General features: G+C 39.0%; 1 protein-coding gene across 2 annotated transcripts in view; it reads right to left on the reverse strand.

Annotated features, from left to right (window-relative positions):
- SEMA6D (semaphorin 6D) overlaps positions 1 to 8,896 on the reverse strand; it is a 573,864-nt gene extending 564,968 nt beyond the window's left edge. Inside the window, exon 1 of one of the 2 annotated variants that reach the window (XM_082734880.1) lies at positions 8,605 to 8,896. The gene's annotated coding sequence lies outside the window, so the exon portion shown is untranslated. The remainder of the gene's footprint in view (positions 1 to 8,604) is intronic. The other variant, XM_082734876.1, reaches the window with a different exon arrangement.
- Between the last annotated feature and the right edge of the window lie 9,058 nt (positions 8,897 to 17,954).

Genomic DNA, 17,954 nt, shown 5'->3' on the forward strand with positions numbered 1-17,954 from the left:
AAAGCTAAAATTGTGATAAGACCTATTATAGAAACAGTAAGTTGTAGAGACTGAAAAAAGAATAGCAGGAAGGGTCTTTTAGATAAGTAAAAGTCAGGGAAGGGCTCTCAGAGGAGGCAGCAGCAGCGGAGACCTGTAGTACAAGAAGGAAGTATGGGGAGAGTCAGCTGAGCATGTTCCAGGCAGAGGGAACAGCATGTGCAAAGGCTCTCTGATAGAATGGGTTTGGTGTTTTCATGGAAATAGTAAGGAAACAGAAATTGTCAAGAGCTGATGTTGCTGCAGGTGATCATATGGGTTTAATTCAAAGTGTAATGGTAAGTCCTTGAATAGTTTTAAGGAAGAAAAGGTATAATCTAATTTAGGTCTTGACAAATAGTTAATACATAATAGTACTCACTATACAGATACTCATTTAATCCTAATAACCCTATAAAATAGGTATTAATATTCCCATTTTTTATCACTGGGAAAATGGAAGTAAAGAGAAGTCAAGTAACTTGCCCCACTCCACCCCACGCTGGTCTCACAGCCAGTAAGTAGCAGTGGTGGGATTTATAATCAGGCCACCTACCCATGGGGTCCATGCTTCAAACGCTTTGCAATATAGTCTCTCATGTTATCAATTCTGCCAGAGCAAAAGTGGGAAGAACCTGCTAGAAGCTAAGGCAATGACCCAGGCTGACATTATGGTGTTTCACTCTGGAAGGATAGCAGTAGAGATGGTAAAAATTAAATGGATTTGTGATATATTTTAGCTGTAAATTCTATAGGTCTTGGTGAATTGAATGTGGCTGGCAAGGGGAATGTGTCATAGGGACAGATGTTTTAAGAACAATTGAATCACAATGTAGAAATGACTTTTACTATTGTTTATTCACTGTACATTTTCTATGCTAACTTCCCCTCAAGAAGCTTTCTCTTTCAAGCTAATATATTCAAAGGATTTGCTATGCAGCACACATTTCATCTCAGTGCCCACTGGAACAACTTTTTTAACATGGTTCACTAACTTTTCTGGTCTCTTCTATGTATATATAAAAAAATTGCATGATGTACTATGTACAGTTTAAGATTGTTTTCTCTTATACAATATCACCTACTTTTACCTTGTCAATAATTATTTTTTGAAAAAAAGTAGTTTTAAATAATGCTTACCATTCTATTATAAAAATGTGCTATATTTTATTGTTTTAGTCTATCTTTGGAAAGGTGTATTGCTTCTAATTTTTCACTATTCTGGGTAACATACTTTATATTCAACTTTGACAACAACCCTGATTATTTCCCAATGCTAAACAACTAAAAATGTAAGTTTTAGGTCTAACAGAATATTTTTATCCCCCAACAAATTACATTTACATATTTCTACCTTGTATTCCACTGAAGTAGAACAGCTGAAATATCATCAGTGCTGTGGGAAAGAACCTGCAAGAAAGCAGGTTATGTGGGAACAAATACTGGTAGGTGGATAAATTTGGCAGTCTATGTCTGCAAAAAATATTTGTTGATTGCCTCACTTATATCAGTGAATAGGAAGCAAGGCCTTCATCTGAGGGTAAAGGTGTAGACAGAGGTACTGAGTGTTTAAGGAAAGAAGACAAAGTATGATATAGTCCTCTAGAAGAGTGGACGGAATAAGCTAACACAGTAAAAGAATCTGATACTATTTACCATTAATGCATATGTACTTTATACTCAGTAAGTCCTTATTCCATGTTTATTAATGAAAGTGCATTTTTCTTAATTAAGGGGTAAATTTCCTGATAACCCTTCATTAGCAAGAAATCAAACTGCCTTGACCATACCTATACCATGCTATACGTGACTAGTACATTTGTTGATTAAAAGTGTTCAAAACAAGAAAAGTATTTACTTCCACATGTAGCTTGAATCCAACATTTATTTTCTGTCTTTAGCTTTTGAATAAAAATTATTTCAATATATACTATATTTAGATTTTTCTAAACATTCTCATTCTCACAATATTGCTGTAACACACACACACACACACACACACAGAAAAAGTCAGGTTCAAATCCAACTATAGGATTCCTTCAAACAGAAAATTTCTTTTAAATAAATCTGTAGAGGCACCTATGGATCAGTCAGTTGGGCACCAAACCTTTGGTTTCTGCTCAGGTCATGATCTCAAGGATATGAGATCGAGCCCCCCACTCCCCCATCAGCTCTGCACTCAGTGAGAAGTCTGCTTGGGATTCTCTCTCTCCCCTTTACCCACCCCCCACTGCCACATGCAGCCTCCCCCCATAGATAAATAAATCTTTAAGTAAGTCTTTAGACAAAGATAGACATTTTCCCAATTTAGTAGAGAAAATAGGACATTTCGAGTACAGCATGAAGAAAATACCAAATAGTTAATAAATTGGAAAATTCTTTAATAAGTTATATCTTTCTAGGCAGAAATTTACAGTGTATCTCTTGCTTTCTGATACTATATACAAAATACATACTGAACAAAAATGTGCAGAATAAATTAAGAATTTACCTTGCATTTTTTATTTGGTTATTCTACCATTAGGCAGATATAGACATGGCATAAAGAAAGGAAAGGGCACATTCTGACCTAATACCACAGTATTAGAATTGCAGTTACATTATAATTCTCTCACTGCTCCTAGAGAAACTTCAATAGCCATTAGAAATAATATAGGTATAAAATGGGATTTCAACTCAGATCTTTAGAAGCAGCTGTTCTTAAAAATTAAGTTACTTGATAAATGTTCAAGTTTCTTCCTCACTTTTTTCTATGTGATCATTTATCCTATGTGCTTTGGATGGACGTTACCAAATCTCTGAATTCAAATTCATAGCCCCAAGAGTTACTCATACCTGAACAAGCTGGTGAGGAATACTTAACTGGTCTCCAACTCTCTTAGGGATAATTTGAAGACAAATTCTCTACTCAAATATTATTAATTACATATTTAGCACCTTAGGTAGCTTATTTCTGAGAGGCTTTAGAGATCAAAAGGGATACAAAAAAAGTGATGAGAATCAAAGCTAAAACATCAGTTTGAATTGGGCTGCACAATGAGAATTTACTCCAGCACTTTGTTGCAATGTAATCTATAAATAACCCTCTGAGGTTCACTTGCCAATTAGGAATCATCACATGGCATGCACCTTAGATGACAGTAGCTAATTTGCATGTCTGTGAAACATTAATTTGATGAAAATGTTAAAGCTTTATGCACTATTTATATCATAATTGGAACCACACTAAATGTACAAATACACAGATTTTCATTGTATCCAATGTGCTTCTTAAAAGGCTACGTTTAAATGATCAGTATTTATCATTGTCTACTTGAGAGTTTGGTTCAATTCACAACATATCTGTGTTTTAGACTTTAAATTATTTTTAACATTAGCCGTAATTGAGATGTCTGGGGGAAAATGGTGTCTATGTGGGAGACAGAGAAGATGAGAATCAGATTTATACCCAGAGGTAGCTGGTCAGATTTGGAAGTTTAATTCAGAGTCTGTGGCCTTAGCCATAAACATGTCACCCTGGGTCAATAATTTAGTTCTAATTTTTTTCAAGTTTTTACTTTTTTTTCCCCTCTCCCTGAGTTTTCAACAATCAAAAAGAACAGTTTTGTGGGTGGTCCCTTCTAAAAGCTTAAAATGGTTGTTGATTCAAGTACAAAGGGAAACAACCAGTGGGTGCTTACATTTAACTACTGTATTTAAGTACAGTACTTGGAAAAAATATTGTATTTACATATCCAGAATTTCATAAGCTGACAGCCTGGTGGAGTGAGCTTGCCACCAGAATTGCCACACCTGTCAGTCAAGTCCAGCCACTGGCTGATTAGGTAGCAAGCAGAAAAGCCAATTAAAGACAGAAGAGGGGGAGAGAGAAAGAAAAGAGAAATGTCTGAAAATCTCCACCACCAGAGAATCACAATGATCTTTCCAACACTTATTTTTATTCTCACATCTTCAGACTATTTAGAGTTTAGTATACCCAGAGGGGAATTCTTTCTAATGAAAAGATTTGGTTACTTTGCTTTACTGGTAGGTAGTATTAATAATGTTTTTCCAGAAAGTGGAAGCTGAGCATCATTAAAGATAAGGTCTGGGTTTTTAATTTAATGCAACAGATGTGCAAATATATGTTATTAGCTAATTTGTTATGTGTTTATGGCTTCTCATTCTTGCCATACTCTAAGTATCTTTAGATCAGAAGTCATGCCTAAGTTTGGCTAGGGTCCTCACCCTTTGCTTAATAACTGTTTTCAGATTTGACTGTACTTCTAAACACTTACTCCTATTCATTTTGATGGTCTCCCCACACAATAAAAAAAATAAACATTTCGACAAAAAATAAGTAGAATACAATAAAGTCACTGAGAAACATAATATACACACGCATGCATTCCACAGAGCTTTATATGATCAATAAATTAAGACTTGGACTGGCTCTGAGTCTTCTAGAGGCCAAAGTAAAAGAGAAAATATAATCAGTTAAGAAATACACATTATTCCTGAGATTAAAAATAATTTATCATAAATAAGCTAAATATAAAAGTATATACAATCAATTTGCATTAGTCTATATCTTCACTTCAAAAATGTCTATATTTTCATCGATCAATTATGTTAATCTTTATTTTAAAGAAAATCTAAACAAATATTGGCTATTAAGGATATCTTATTCAATACTTTTTCTTCGTATTAGTTTATGGGAAGAAAAATTAAATTTCAATTTAAATGCACTTACTTGAATCACTTCACCAATTTGTTTATGGTCGCATCTAGTTATGAAACTTGAGTGGCATCTCCCTTCTTAAATATTTAATAAGTTCTAAACTTGTAAGAGGAAACTGAACTTTTTAAATAAAATGCCTCCAAAAGAAACACTGACAATTTTCATTTTTACATAAATAGAACAGCATTCCCTCCCCTCCAGCCTTCCATACACACCCCATACCTGGCATATAAAAAATAAAAAAATTTAAAAAAAGAAATAAAGAAAAAAAACAGTGGGTAGTTTTCATGACTTAATACAATGGAAAATTAATGGAATTAAAGTCAACATTCAAATGTAACAAACCAAAGAACTATGACACTCTATTACTTTGCCTTATGTATGTGAAGATAGTGCCTAAATTATCAAATGTATATTATGTGCCACACAGCTTGGACTTTTAAAGGTCAAAGAAGTATTCCTCAATGAATTTATTCAATGAAACCTGTCCTTCTCTTCCTGTGTTAAGCTCTGACTCTTCCCAGGTTTAATAAAAGTTGTTCTCTCTTTCTTCATTCTTCCCCCCACCCATCCCCACGTTTCCAACAGGAAGTCCCTTATGATGTTGAAGATATTTACACATAAATTTATGACATAGAATAAAAATAACAACAAAAGATTCAGAGTCAACAGAGTATTATTTTAAAAGGAAATTAATTGTGAAGAAGAGAAGAGGAACAACATAAACTCAGAAAGAGTCTGAATGGTAGTATATAGTACAAATAATTCTCTATTTGGGGGTCCTGAGAAATTTCAGCAAGTGGTTGTGGAGTAATGAATGTTTGTAATTCATTAGCTACTATTTTAAAATGCAAAGCACACCATGACATCAATGATGTTCTTTTTAATCTCAACAAACAGGCTATTACAATTAAAGCACTTTCAAAAAGACAGTATATTTAAATATAGATTTTGATAAGACCTCAATATGTTAATAACAATGATTCAATAACATTTCATAATTCTATAGAAAGAAAATGTGTTATAAGATTGGTTTAAAAATATATGTTTATATACACCAACCTTCTGTGAGTGTTTAGTAACAGCTAGCATTTCTATCCTGAAAATGTCTTTTCCTCAGGACCCTTGAGTAAGGTTTCAGATCTTTAAGAAAATAATCACTGTTTACTTAAAAAAATAAATTTTTTTGCCAAGTAGAGAAAATAATAGCATTTTAAAGTGCTTGATTTTCTTTTCTCACTTTCCATCTTCCTTCAGCTCCTAGACAACAAAACAATGGTTCTTTCTTCATGTGGAAGAGTAAACTCAATAAACACAAATGGCTAGGGGGCCTCACAGCAGTGAAATTATGGCTTCACAAGGACTTTTTTTTCTCTTTTTGAAGAAACATTTTTAAAAGGACCTTTTCCAACATACTTTAAAGTCATGCATGTTTCAATGATATGATTAAATTGGCAACACTAAACATTGTTGACTGATAAATGAGGCCAAAATAATTAAGTTCTGTTTTTTGTACAATCAAGATTTAGAGCAGCAATCAATCTGGGTAAGAATTTGGAGTCAGGAGATTTCAGAAGATGAACAAGCAACTAGATAAAACTGGTCATGTGGGAAGGTGATTAAATGAGTATACAGTTTATACATAGCTGTGGATACCTTCCATGTCTTAATCTTCATTAGAACCTGGTTGATTCATTGTTCGTGTGGTTTCATACTAAACTGGACATGGTATGCGAGTCGACAAACAAAAGAACAGCTTAAAACATAATCCTATGTACTCATTGAGCACTATTGATCTTGAAAAATGTAAAAATATTAATAGATTGAAAATACAAAAGTTTTTTTTCAAAGCAAAAAAAAAAAAAAAAGAGGCTCAAATAATGCAATGGAAAAGATTAAGGAATATTAAGAGTGGTAAAGGGCATGAGGGAGAGAAAGAGAGAACACAATATACTTTCCACTTGTGTATATATGGAACTGTGTATGTTGGATGCCTACTCCAGTTTCCATTTTTATTTATCTTCTACCTCTCCCTTCCTTCCTTAAGATAAATCACACGGTTTTCCGTATCCTATTAACAACACCCCACTCCACATGGTCTTCCCTGTGGAATCAGACTGTGGTCAGAAAGAAGTGCTGCTATTATTTCTCCTGGAGGCTGGAACTCCAGGCTTCAGCAGACTGATGCACTTAGCAGGTCCATCAGGCAAGTCAGAGCAAAATATAAACAGGGCAGTCGGGTGTGTTAGTAGCTACTGGGATTTACAACCGGCTACAAACACATATAAATATATGTATACGTATATAGATGCACATACACATACATATATATTATTTATATAAATTTTAAAAACCCCTCTTGTCAGGAGCTTACTCTGATTAGTAGATACGGACCTTAGAGAAAGAAGGAATATCCTTTTCAGGAAAATGCACCTTCTTTGTAGTGGGCTAAAAAAGAGACATCATGAACAGGTGATATCGCTGTAATTTAGAAAAACAGGAAAACTCAAGAGTGTCCTACTCTCCAACAAAATGAACAAGCACCAGCTGTGTTTTGGCATCTCCAACTATGGATAACCGTCTCTCTTTGACTCCAGGTGCACATGTCTGCCTCCATGAATGTTAGCATGCGGCTAGGATAGGAGAGCAAGGAATGTGTACACGAGTGCTTGCTCGTGTGTAGAGTGGAAATTGCACTTTATTTTTAAAAACGGATTTTCCCCCCGGAACTCTGCAATTCAACTCGCTGAAAGCAGAAATAGAATAAATACACATGCAAAAACAGAGGGGGAGGGGGCGAAAAAATAAACCCCACCCAGGAACCTTCTTTTAAGAAACAGGTGCTAGCTAGCAAGAGAAAGCAGCCAGTTGCCAATAACAATTAAAACTCCATCTTCCTGACTCTGAAAACAATTTCTAGGGGGAAACAGGCGCCCTGTTTCCTAGGGTTTAATTCACTAGGTTGTCTCTGTGAATTAGAGTCAGATCTAAGTTTCACACTCAGGAGCGGTTTTCGCTGCCGACGACTACTACCCTCCCAGCTCAGAGAAGTCCGCTTCCAAACTGGGTAAGCCCTTTTCTCCGAGCAGCCTTGACCTCACTCCTCCAGGTCGTCACTTTTATTTACGGCCCCGGGAGCGCTGTCTGTGTCGCTCAGCCCGTCCCCAAGAACAGTCACCGCGAACAATGAGCCAGAGGAGGGACCCACCCAGCGAACGCCTGCTCTCCGGCCGCGCGCAAGCCCGCTAGCGCGGGACGCTCCTGGCTTCGGGGCTCCCGGGGCCCCATCCTTTCCCCCTCCAGAACCCCAGAAAAACAGGAAGGTAGGTCGTTCCCGACACCTAGACTCTCGCTATCACTCAGGAAGCCCTGTTCCCAGAACCCACCAATTAAAGCTGCCGTATCTCTAAAGAAAATCCGAAGAGGGGGCGGCGTGGCGGTCCCGCCGGCTGCCCACCCGGATGTAACTAGCCCAGTTGGGGGGTTTGGCACTCACTCGCGCCCGAGTCCGCGGCTTACTGAAATCCCGAAGGATTTGGGGTGGGGGCAAGAGGTGGGGCCAGGAGCCATAAAGTGGCTTCCGTCCCCTCCCCCCGGCCTGGCACGGCTCCGGGATCGGGCAAGACACAAAAGACGGGTAGTAGCCGTGCCACCAACTCTTCCGCCGCCTCCATCTGCGCTGCGCAGGCGAACGCGGCGGCGGGGCCTCGGCGCCGGGTCCCCGCGCCGCCCGGGGCACGCCCGGAGCCCGGGAGCATCCCTGGACGCCGCCGGAGCTTCCAGGCGCGCTCTGCGCGGAGCCCCCCAGCAGGAGCTTTGAGCTCCACAGATAAAGAGGAGAAATGGAGAGAAAAGGCAAGACTTACTTGGGGACCGAAGGCTCAGCCGGACGCCCGCTTCGGACTCGGCAGGTGTCTGGCACCGCGGGCCCAGGCGGAAGGCGCTGGCGCAGCTCCGAGCTGAGCTCCACTTGAGCAAGGACGGAAACTCCCCTTGCTACCCGGCCCCGCGCCGCGCTCCTCGCTGTCACGGCACCGAGCGACGCAGGCACGCTCCTCACTGCCGCCTCTGTCCTGGCGGGTCTCTCTGCCCTCCTCTCCCGGTTCGGCTGCTCCCCCACAGACCACACCCTGTCACCTCAGCAGCCCTCCACTCCTTCCTCTTTGACACTTCCACCGGTTACTCCTCCGTCTGCGTCCCCCCACCCCCCTCAGCCCACGTGCTGCTGCCGCTCCCTCGGCTCTAAACTTCCCCTGCCAAAGCCCCCACCACTGCTCGGAAAACCTAAGGTCTCCCAGCTGAGGAAAGGTCCTGGGGTAGCATACAGCTGACTGACCTTTAGGTCATCACCACAACCACCATACCGCCCCCTCTCCCCGTCGCCGCCCCCGCCCCCCCCCCCCCCAGCCAGCCACTTAAGTAGGCAGAACCCATTATGTTGATCTTGTTAATGCGATGGTTTAGGTATTGTGTATTATGTATATAAGGATGTTATTTTTAATATGTCATCCATCACTTTTAATACAATTTATTCCTGAGTGTCACTTAGTAATCATCTAGCAGCTTAGTCATTGACCTTTGGGACTGGACTATCAGTCCAGCTTTCTGCATAAGGCAAAAAGGCTCAGCAAAATTCCAGAAAACCGTCTTTTGCCCAGTCCAATTGTTTAAATGCTGTTTTCTACTGAGAGCCCGTCTCTCTTATTTTCTGCTGCTGTTATAGAAATATTCTGATACTCACTTTTCTGTGTTCCTGCAGACAAAATTAGAGATTCCTTCCTAAGGGCCCCATCAGCACTCTGTTCATAATATCCATGATAGTTCTTTCCACCCATGTGGTATTCTCTCTCCGTGTGACTGCCTTTACTACTGGTCCATAAGTTTCTCCAGGCAGAAGTTTGTCATGCTCTAACTTTATCAAGCGGCTTCTAATGTAATCCCTGGTACATACTATATGCTCAAAAAACTGCATTCAAGGAATGAATGCCCTTTAAATATGATGCAAAGGTTGGTGGCTTTATATCCTATTTAAAGAAATGAAGCCTTCAATGACATGCTTGTGTGCAGCTCAACTAATAGGTCATGTTGAAAACTAAAACCTTTTTACATTTGGCTGGGTAATTTCTCATACATTCTTTAATGTCATCCTTAAAACAAGTCTTCTTTGTAGGTGTTACCAACTTTTTCTAACTTGGTGAATGGAATGAAGTTCAAAGCTCCTAAGCATCAGAACTGGGCTCTGCATTTCTCCAGACTAGCACAAGCTGTGTGAGGTTGGCATTCTTCTCACACTTTCATCCTGCCCTGACTGCCCAGTGCCGGATGCTAAGCTACCTACTAGCTCCATGGAAGAGCCTGCCCAGCCAGCCTTTTCCAAAGTAGTATTTTTCCCTTCCATTGTTCTCTCTTGTTAACTCTTCAGCCTCTTAAGTCAGAGCTCTAAAAACAAACAGCAAAAACAAAAACTTCCCTAAACTCAGACCTCTTATAAGCACTTACTGTCTTAATTCTTAAACTTAAAAAAAAAAAAGTTTGCTTTGTTTTGTTTTTTCATATATCTTGCTTCAGCTGTCCTGTGTCTTACACAGGGATTTATTTCTTTGATACCTTCTTTGAAATAAAGAGAAGCTAACATTAAGTTAGAAACATCATCTAACAGCCAGCCATTACTCTGAGCCCTTTGCACATGCATTAGCTTATTTAATCCCCAACAACCTTAGAAAGTAGAGATTATTTTATACATGGGAAATAGGCACAGAGGTGGGGTCACATAGCCAGTAATTAGTGTGGATCAGGAGTTGGATTCCTGACAGTCTGCCCCAGGAGCGGCTCTCTCTCCACCTTCAGTGATTCCTTGTACCTAAGAGATGTTAACAAACACTTGTAAATAATTCATACTTACTCCTCTAGTTTTAATAACAGAAAAAAAGCTTAATAGCAGACAAGAGAGACCATAAGTCATGAAATGGGGCAGACTTCAGGTTATCAAGGAAATATGATTGGCCCCAACACCGTGAGAACTGCTTTCTTTGGTGGGATTATGGACTCTATCTCTGACATATATTTGAAATATGAGAGGAATACAGTCCAGGTTCATGATTTCAGGTGTGTGTATGAGATAATCAAGACTTCAAGGCTGAATTCCAGATCTTTCCTCACAACCAGTGAAAGACATCCCTGGCTAAACTGACTCCTGGCTAAGCCCACCCACGCCAATGTGTGTTCTCCGGGGATCTTGCTCTGTGTAAGTCACCTCCTCAGTCCTTGTGGCAGGCTGAATAATGGCTCCCAAAAGACATTCATGTCTTAATCCCCGAATCCTGCCAGTGTTCCTTATGTGGCAAAAATATGGACTTTGCTGATGTGATTAATTAAGGATCTTTAGGTAGAGAGATTATCCTCATCCTAAATGTAATCACCATGTCCTTATAAGAAGCAGCAGGAGATTTGACTCTCAGAAGAGACGGCAGCATGATCAGAAAGGCAAAGATGGGAGAGATGCAGGGAATGCCAGAAGCTGGAGGAGGCAAGGGAGGGTTTCTCTCCAAGAGCCTCCTGAGACAGCATGGTCCTCCCTACATGTTGATTTTTGGACTTCGGGTCTCCAGAAATGTAGGGAAATAAATGTATGTTGTTTTATTTTTTTCCCCCCTGTAATTTCTTTTATTCTTCCTACTTTACTATCCTTCACAGAATTTTTTTTTTTGACAGAAAGTTGGATTTATTTGTGGACATGAATATGATGGGAAAGGGTAGTGCCAAGATTCTCATGAATGCAGAGCCCTCCATTTGTCCAAGGGGCCATGGTTAGGGATGTATTTGACCCCACAGCCATCTGGGATAAGCCGCTTTTCAGCCATCACGTCTTCAAATTCATCCGCATTGAACTTAGTAAAGCCCCACTTCTTGGAGATGTGGATCTTCTGGCAGCCAGGTAACCTGAACTTGGTCCTGTTTAGGACCTCAATCACATGCTCCTTGTTCTGCAGCTTGGTATGGATGGACATGATGACTTGGCCAATGTGGACCCTGGCTACTGTGCTTTCCAAAGGCACCCCGCATACCTGTCTGCAGCCTAAATTGGAGATAGCCATGAGGTCAGACCCCAGCATCCACCAAAAAGGGTGGTCTCCAAGGTCCCTTAGGGCAACCCATACAATCAACAGGTTGCATACACTACCGAGGAGGCTACTGTTTGCAGCCATGGCACACTGGGCCCAATGTATGTTGTTTTAAACCACCAAGTTTGTGGCAGTTATAGCAGCAGAAGGAAACTACTATAGTCCCCAAATCTAGAAGATGACTTTCTATACCTAGGGTTGATGTCCCAAGCAGTTGGTCAGTCCTCTCTTCTATGGATGACAGAGCCAATCAATTGAGAGAGAAAGGGGGAGGCATTTAACCCCCAGCATCATACTATGTAAAAAGCCCTGCAATTTAGACTTTTTCATTACCTCCAAGTAATAAATATGTAAAATAACCAGGATACACTTACCCAATTTAAAGTAAACTTGAAATTTTAAATTTGTTTTCCACTACTTGACCACACTACCTAAAGTATATGATGGTTTAATATTAAAATATAGATGCTATAATTAGGTAGTGAATAGTAAAAACATATCTTCATTGAGTTATAAGTATTAACTTGTAAAATGAAAAAATATATAAACACTCTATAAACTTTGTAACACTTTTTGGAGCTTTTCTCACATTTTGCTATATTTGAAATCTCTGAACAAAGAAACAAACAAAAAAATGTGGCCTAGAATTTTTTTCATCTCTGAGAGGTCCTGGTAACTGAAATTAAGAATTTTGATAAATTAATTTAAATATATATATATATATATATATATATATATATATAGCCTTTTTAACTAGATCTACCAGGTAAAATACAGGACACCCAATTAAACTTGAATTACGGATAAACAACTAGTAATTTTTTGACATGAGTCCACATGCCATACAATATTTGAGTCCACAAATCATCTCTATTTTGAAAGCTGTTTTTAACCATGCATTATTTGGGATTTGGAGATGTGCTTGTACTAAAAAGTTTTTTATTGTTTATCCAAAATTCAGATTTAACTGAGCGCTCTGTATTTTTATTTGCCAATTCTGACAATCCTGTTCTGTGTTTGCCTATTCTTCTCCCTTCCCTAGAATCTCCACCTTTCCCCCTCAGTTTTCATTGGGACTAACTAATTTATGTTCACTGAAAGCAAGGCTAAAACAAAATTTAACCCCTCACTGCTGGCCTAAGTTCTAAAGCCTTGTTCCACATAGAAGAAGTGGGAGAATGATGTGAGTCTCCTTTTTTCTTGTTTTAAAGAACAGGAATTATTATTTGACAGAGCGAAACACAGTGAGAGAGGGAACACAAGCAGAAGGAGGGGGAGAAGCAGGCTTCCCGCCAAGCAGGGAGCCCAATGCGGGACTCAATCCCAGAACCCCGGGATCATGACCTGAGCCGAAGGCAGACGCTCAACGACTAAGCCACCCAGCCACTCCTGATGTGAATCTTCTATGATTTGGCCATAGAGTAAGATCTAATCCACCATCAGGGAATTTCCCATTAGGTGACAAGAGTGTTAAGCATGCTCCTATTTATCATACAGATAGTAGATTGGATTAAAATGAAGACTTGTTTTTTTTTCCTTTTGAACTACTTTCCATCACTCACAGACCTTTGTATTTAGTACAATAATTCTGACCAGAAGTAAGTAATTATTCTTTGCTCTTTTTCCATCCTTTCCCCTATGATTTCTGGCAGCAAGATGTATAGTAGGTGGGGTGGAGGAAGAAAAGATCATTTGTGTGGTCTGTATTAGAAACTTGATCAGGACACATAAAGCAAGTCAGGTAAATCACTAAGTTATTTGCAACTTAGTTTCTTCTTCTGAAGATATAGAACACAGCTCTACATTCTGCACACCTTATATCCCACTTGTGTCTTTTTTAGGCATCAAACATTTTCCATTTTGAATTAAAATTACTTGGAGACATAAGAGTCAGATTTGGATTTGAAAGCAAAAGTATTCTAGTTGAGTGAACTTGGCAGGTTTTTACTCCCTTTTAAAGATTCTCAAGTGAAAACAGAGGGATAGCTAACAATAATCACCACATAAAGTTGTTATAAAATTAAATGAGAAAATATCTGTGAAATATTTCACATAGGGCTTCATATAGTTTAATCAATCAATAAGTGGTAACTCATTTTTTGGCCTTACCTGATACTATCAATCCGTACAATGCTTTATTCCCCAGATATGTCTAATGTGCACATATTAAGTGTTCAAAACACATTAGCTAAATCAATGGACAGATGGGTATAAGGTAATTTATGTGAAAGTGCTGTGAAATTGATAAAGTGCTATAGGATTTTTAAGAGGTTAGGCCTAATAGTAATAATTAATAAGTAATAACAGGTAATACCATGAGTCTTTGATTCTGGCTCAGTTTTGAGAACAGCTCTGCAAGAAATGTTTGATGCCTAACCTTTTTCATCAAAAAAATTCAACTGGGAGAGACACTGTCTACAAAAAAAGCAACATCTACTGATCAATGGAAAATGTTTCATTCATTCTGCTTTGCTCAATAAAAATTCACTACCTTCCTGCAAAGACTTTTTACTGTATTTCTTTTATTGTACCTATATTAAATTAGTTTTATTTAAATTTGATGGAGACCCCCTTTTACCCCACAAAAGCAATTTTTTATTTGTCTCTCCCTATCAGAGTGGAGTTCAGCAAGCCACAGCCAATGTAGTAACCCCACACTTATGAGGAATATAAGCTCCAAATTCCCAGAACTGCCTCTTGACTAATGATGGCTGTTAGGACTCCAGTAATCACTTGTCTGTATGCTAGAGATAGAGGGGGAAAGGTTAAAGAGTAGAAGGGTAGAAAGTGAGCCCCCACTTCTGACTCAAACTTCTGGAAACAGCCTTTCCAAAGCTCTCTGCAATGAATTTCACCTTCTCTGGGTGCAAGGAGAAGCTGGGAAATGTCACTGTAAGCAGGACACACTGCTGCTTGAATACATTTAGGGTTCTGTTACTTAGGAGAAAGAAGAGAATGGATATTAGGCAAATAACGAGCAGTGTTTGCTATTGACCTCTCTATTTTCCCTTTCATCTTCATCTTTGAAATCTTCCTTTTGTTACCCCATTGGCAACTCCTTGAATATACTATAACCTGAGTAATTTCCTCTCCTATTTCTGTGTGCCTTTTTCACTATTTCACAAATCCACTATTTGTCTTTTATATTATCCATACAGTCTTTTTCCTGTTTTTGTATTGGTTACTTACCCTAAAGTTCTTCATTTATATCATTTTGATTCAATTCTCAACCTCTCATACCATCCACTATTTTCTCTGATTGTTGCCCAACTCTGCTCTTTAATTCCACAGTCACTGACTTTATACATTTTTCTACATTTAATCCAGATGATTTCAGGGCCTTTGGTCCTTTGTGATCTAGAAAACATTAGCTTGTGATATGATGTCTGGTATTTGCTTTGGAATAATTCAACATTAGAAGGGAAAAAAAGTCAGTGGTGTACAAATGAAACGAGATTAACCATCTGTTAAGATTACTGAAACTGGGTGATGGATATGTGGAGATTCATTAATCATTACTTCTAATCTTGTAGATGTTTCAAAATGTATATAATAGAAAATAAAGAAAGAAATGATTGTGGGACACCTGGGTGGCTCAGTCAGTTAAGCATGTGCCTTCGGCTCAGGTCATGATCCCACGGTCCTGGGATCAAGCCCTGAATTGGGCTCTCTGCTCAGTGAGAGCCTGCTTCTCCCTCTGCCTGTCGCTCTCCCCACTTGTGTTTTTTCTCTCTCTCGGACAAATAACTAAATTCTTTAAAAAATCTATCATAAGGAAACTATCTGAAAGATATTAAAAGTAATGTTATTTAAAACAGGGAAAAACTGAAATGCTGTAATACAAGTAATAATTTTAAAAAATTAGAGGTGCTGGGTAGCTCAGTCCGTTAAACATGTGCCTTCAGCTCAGGTCATGATCCCAGGGTTCTGGGATCGAGTCCCACATGGGGCACCTGTTCAGCAGGTAGCCTGCTTCTCCCTCTGCCTGCTACTCCCCCCTGCTCATGCAGTATCTCTCCTTCTCTCTCTCTGTCAAATAAACAAATAAAATCTTAAAAAAAAAAAAAGATAGAAAGAAATGATCCCTTGAATCTCTACTTTGCAGACTCTCCAAGTATAAAGTGCTCCCCAAAAATTTTTCAGAAAACTTTGGGAGGCTTACATTTTGTTAGCCCCCTCTACTCCTGGGATTTTCTTTTACATTGGTGTCTATCTCTATCCACATCTTTTCATATATAACTGTATTTTCTCCAAATTACAAACACACATACACATCCCTTTCTCACAAAGTCATTTTATGAAGTGCTATAGGCCCATATGCAGGTTTACATATTTCATAGCTGTATAAAAGAATACCTTTCTCTTCATTCCTTAGAGCTACATGTGGTCTTTTAACTTCATTTTCTTGAGATATGAACAGAAGTTTTGCGCAGTTTTCTGTTCCTCCAGTCTTCTGGATTTTTTCCCCTGCTAATTGAAATACACCTGATTTTCAGAGTCTGACCAGCCATCCTGGGCCACAAAGGCAAAGCCATTAGATGGCAGAGTATCAGGATAGAAAAGGCCTGGGTCCTAGAACACTAGAGTCTTCCTTTGTCAGCTCTGGGCTGTCTTCCTTTGGTTTTGTTTATGAAAGCAAGAGGAATAAACATCTATCTTATTTAAGAAACTGTTATGTTATGTGTTCTTTTTCTATCATGCTGCCAAACCTAATCCTACTTGATATACTTACCAAGGAATTTTCCTTTTTCTGAATAAGTGCATTTCTGAGCCTAAGAGAAATTCTACTGCCAGATAGTAATAACTTTTTTTCACCTTATTTATACCCAATTCCTATATCCATTTTCAGGTCCAGTGATAGACATATTTCTCTTCTTGATTTGTTATTGTCTAAAAAAATATAATAAATAAAAATGTATTGCAATGGTAATTTTTAAGTGGTTTAAATATGAAATTAAAAGAAGAATATGTTGACTCTTTGAGTTATCTATTGTTGTTAACAAATCACTCCAAAGTATAGTAGCTGAAAATAGCAATGTTTTATTATTTCTCACAATTGTGTGGTTTACTGGGATCAATTGGATGTTTCTTCTGTTCCACACAGTATAGCTGAGGTCCCTCAGGTGGCTACAGCTAGAAGATCTGTTGTGGCTGGGACATTCATCATGGCCTCTTACCCCTGGTGCCTGCCTCCATCTGGCCTTTCATGACTTCGTAGCCTAGCCGAAGCATCTTTACAGCATGATGGCTGACATCCAAAAAGGGAGATTCTGAGAGGACAGGCCCTCATGTGTAAGTACATTTTTAGCTTCTCCTTGCCTACTGCTTGCTAATTGCTACTTCGCCTAAACCTGCAGATGAGAAAACTGAACACAAGGAATTTTAGTAATTTATCCAGAGTTATGGATTTAGTCAGTGGCAGAGTCAGGATTTAAAACTAGTTACGCTGACTCCACACCTTGAGAATGAAATTATGGCTGGGGCTGCGGAGTTTAGAACTTGATTATTGTCTAATTTACATGTGTAATCTTTGGTTCTCCAGTTATTTCCAATTAGAAAAACTAAAAACAACATATTATGCAGCTTTTCAGGGTAAAATCACGAGTATGTTTTGAAATTTATAAAACATTGTACAAAGGTTAAAAATGTGAGAGCTGCCTTATCTTAGTGTATTCTCCCCAATGCTAGCTGAGAGCTGCTGTGTCACACATTATCTGCACACAGTGTGACTCAATGTGGTGTCCTCTGGAGCAAGGCTTGAGCCTGGCTATTTCTGGAGTGATGGCAGGCATGGGAGGAGGCCTGTGTCTTCCTCATGTCAGTTGAATCTCTAGGCATCACTGTGCCTCCTTCAGAGTTGAGACTCACTCTTGTAACAAAGGCAAGAGATATACAGAGACACTTGGGTTGCTGTTTGAGTTTTCATGAAATCATCACCATGTGTCAAAGTTCACAAGGGAAGTCCAAAGGGAACATGTGGGGCACCTTTAGCCTTTTTAGTGATGTCCATTTCAGTTTACACGCCAAGGATGCAATGAACTGAAATCAATTGTTTTAGATCCTACTTGGACCCCAACATGCATTGCAATATAATT

This window comes from Mustela nivalis (assembly GCF_964662115.1).
Source record: "Mustela nivalis genome assembly, chromosome: 6".
Taxonomy (NCBI): Eukaryota; Metazoa; Chordata; class Mammalia; order Carnivora; family Mustelidae; genus Mustela; species Mustela nivalis.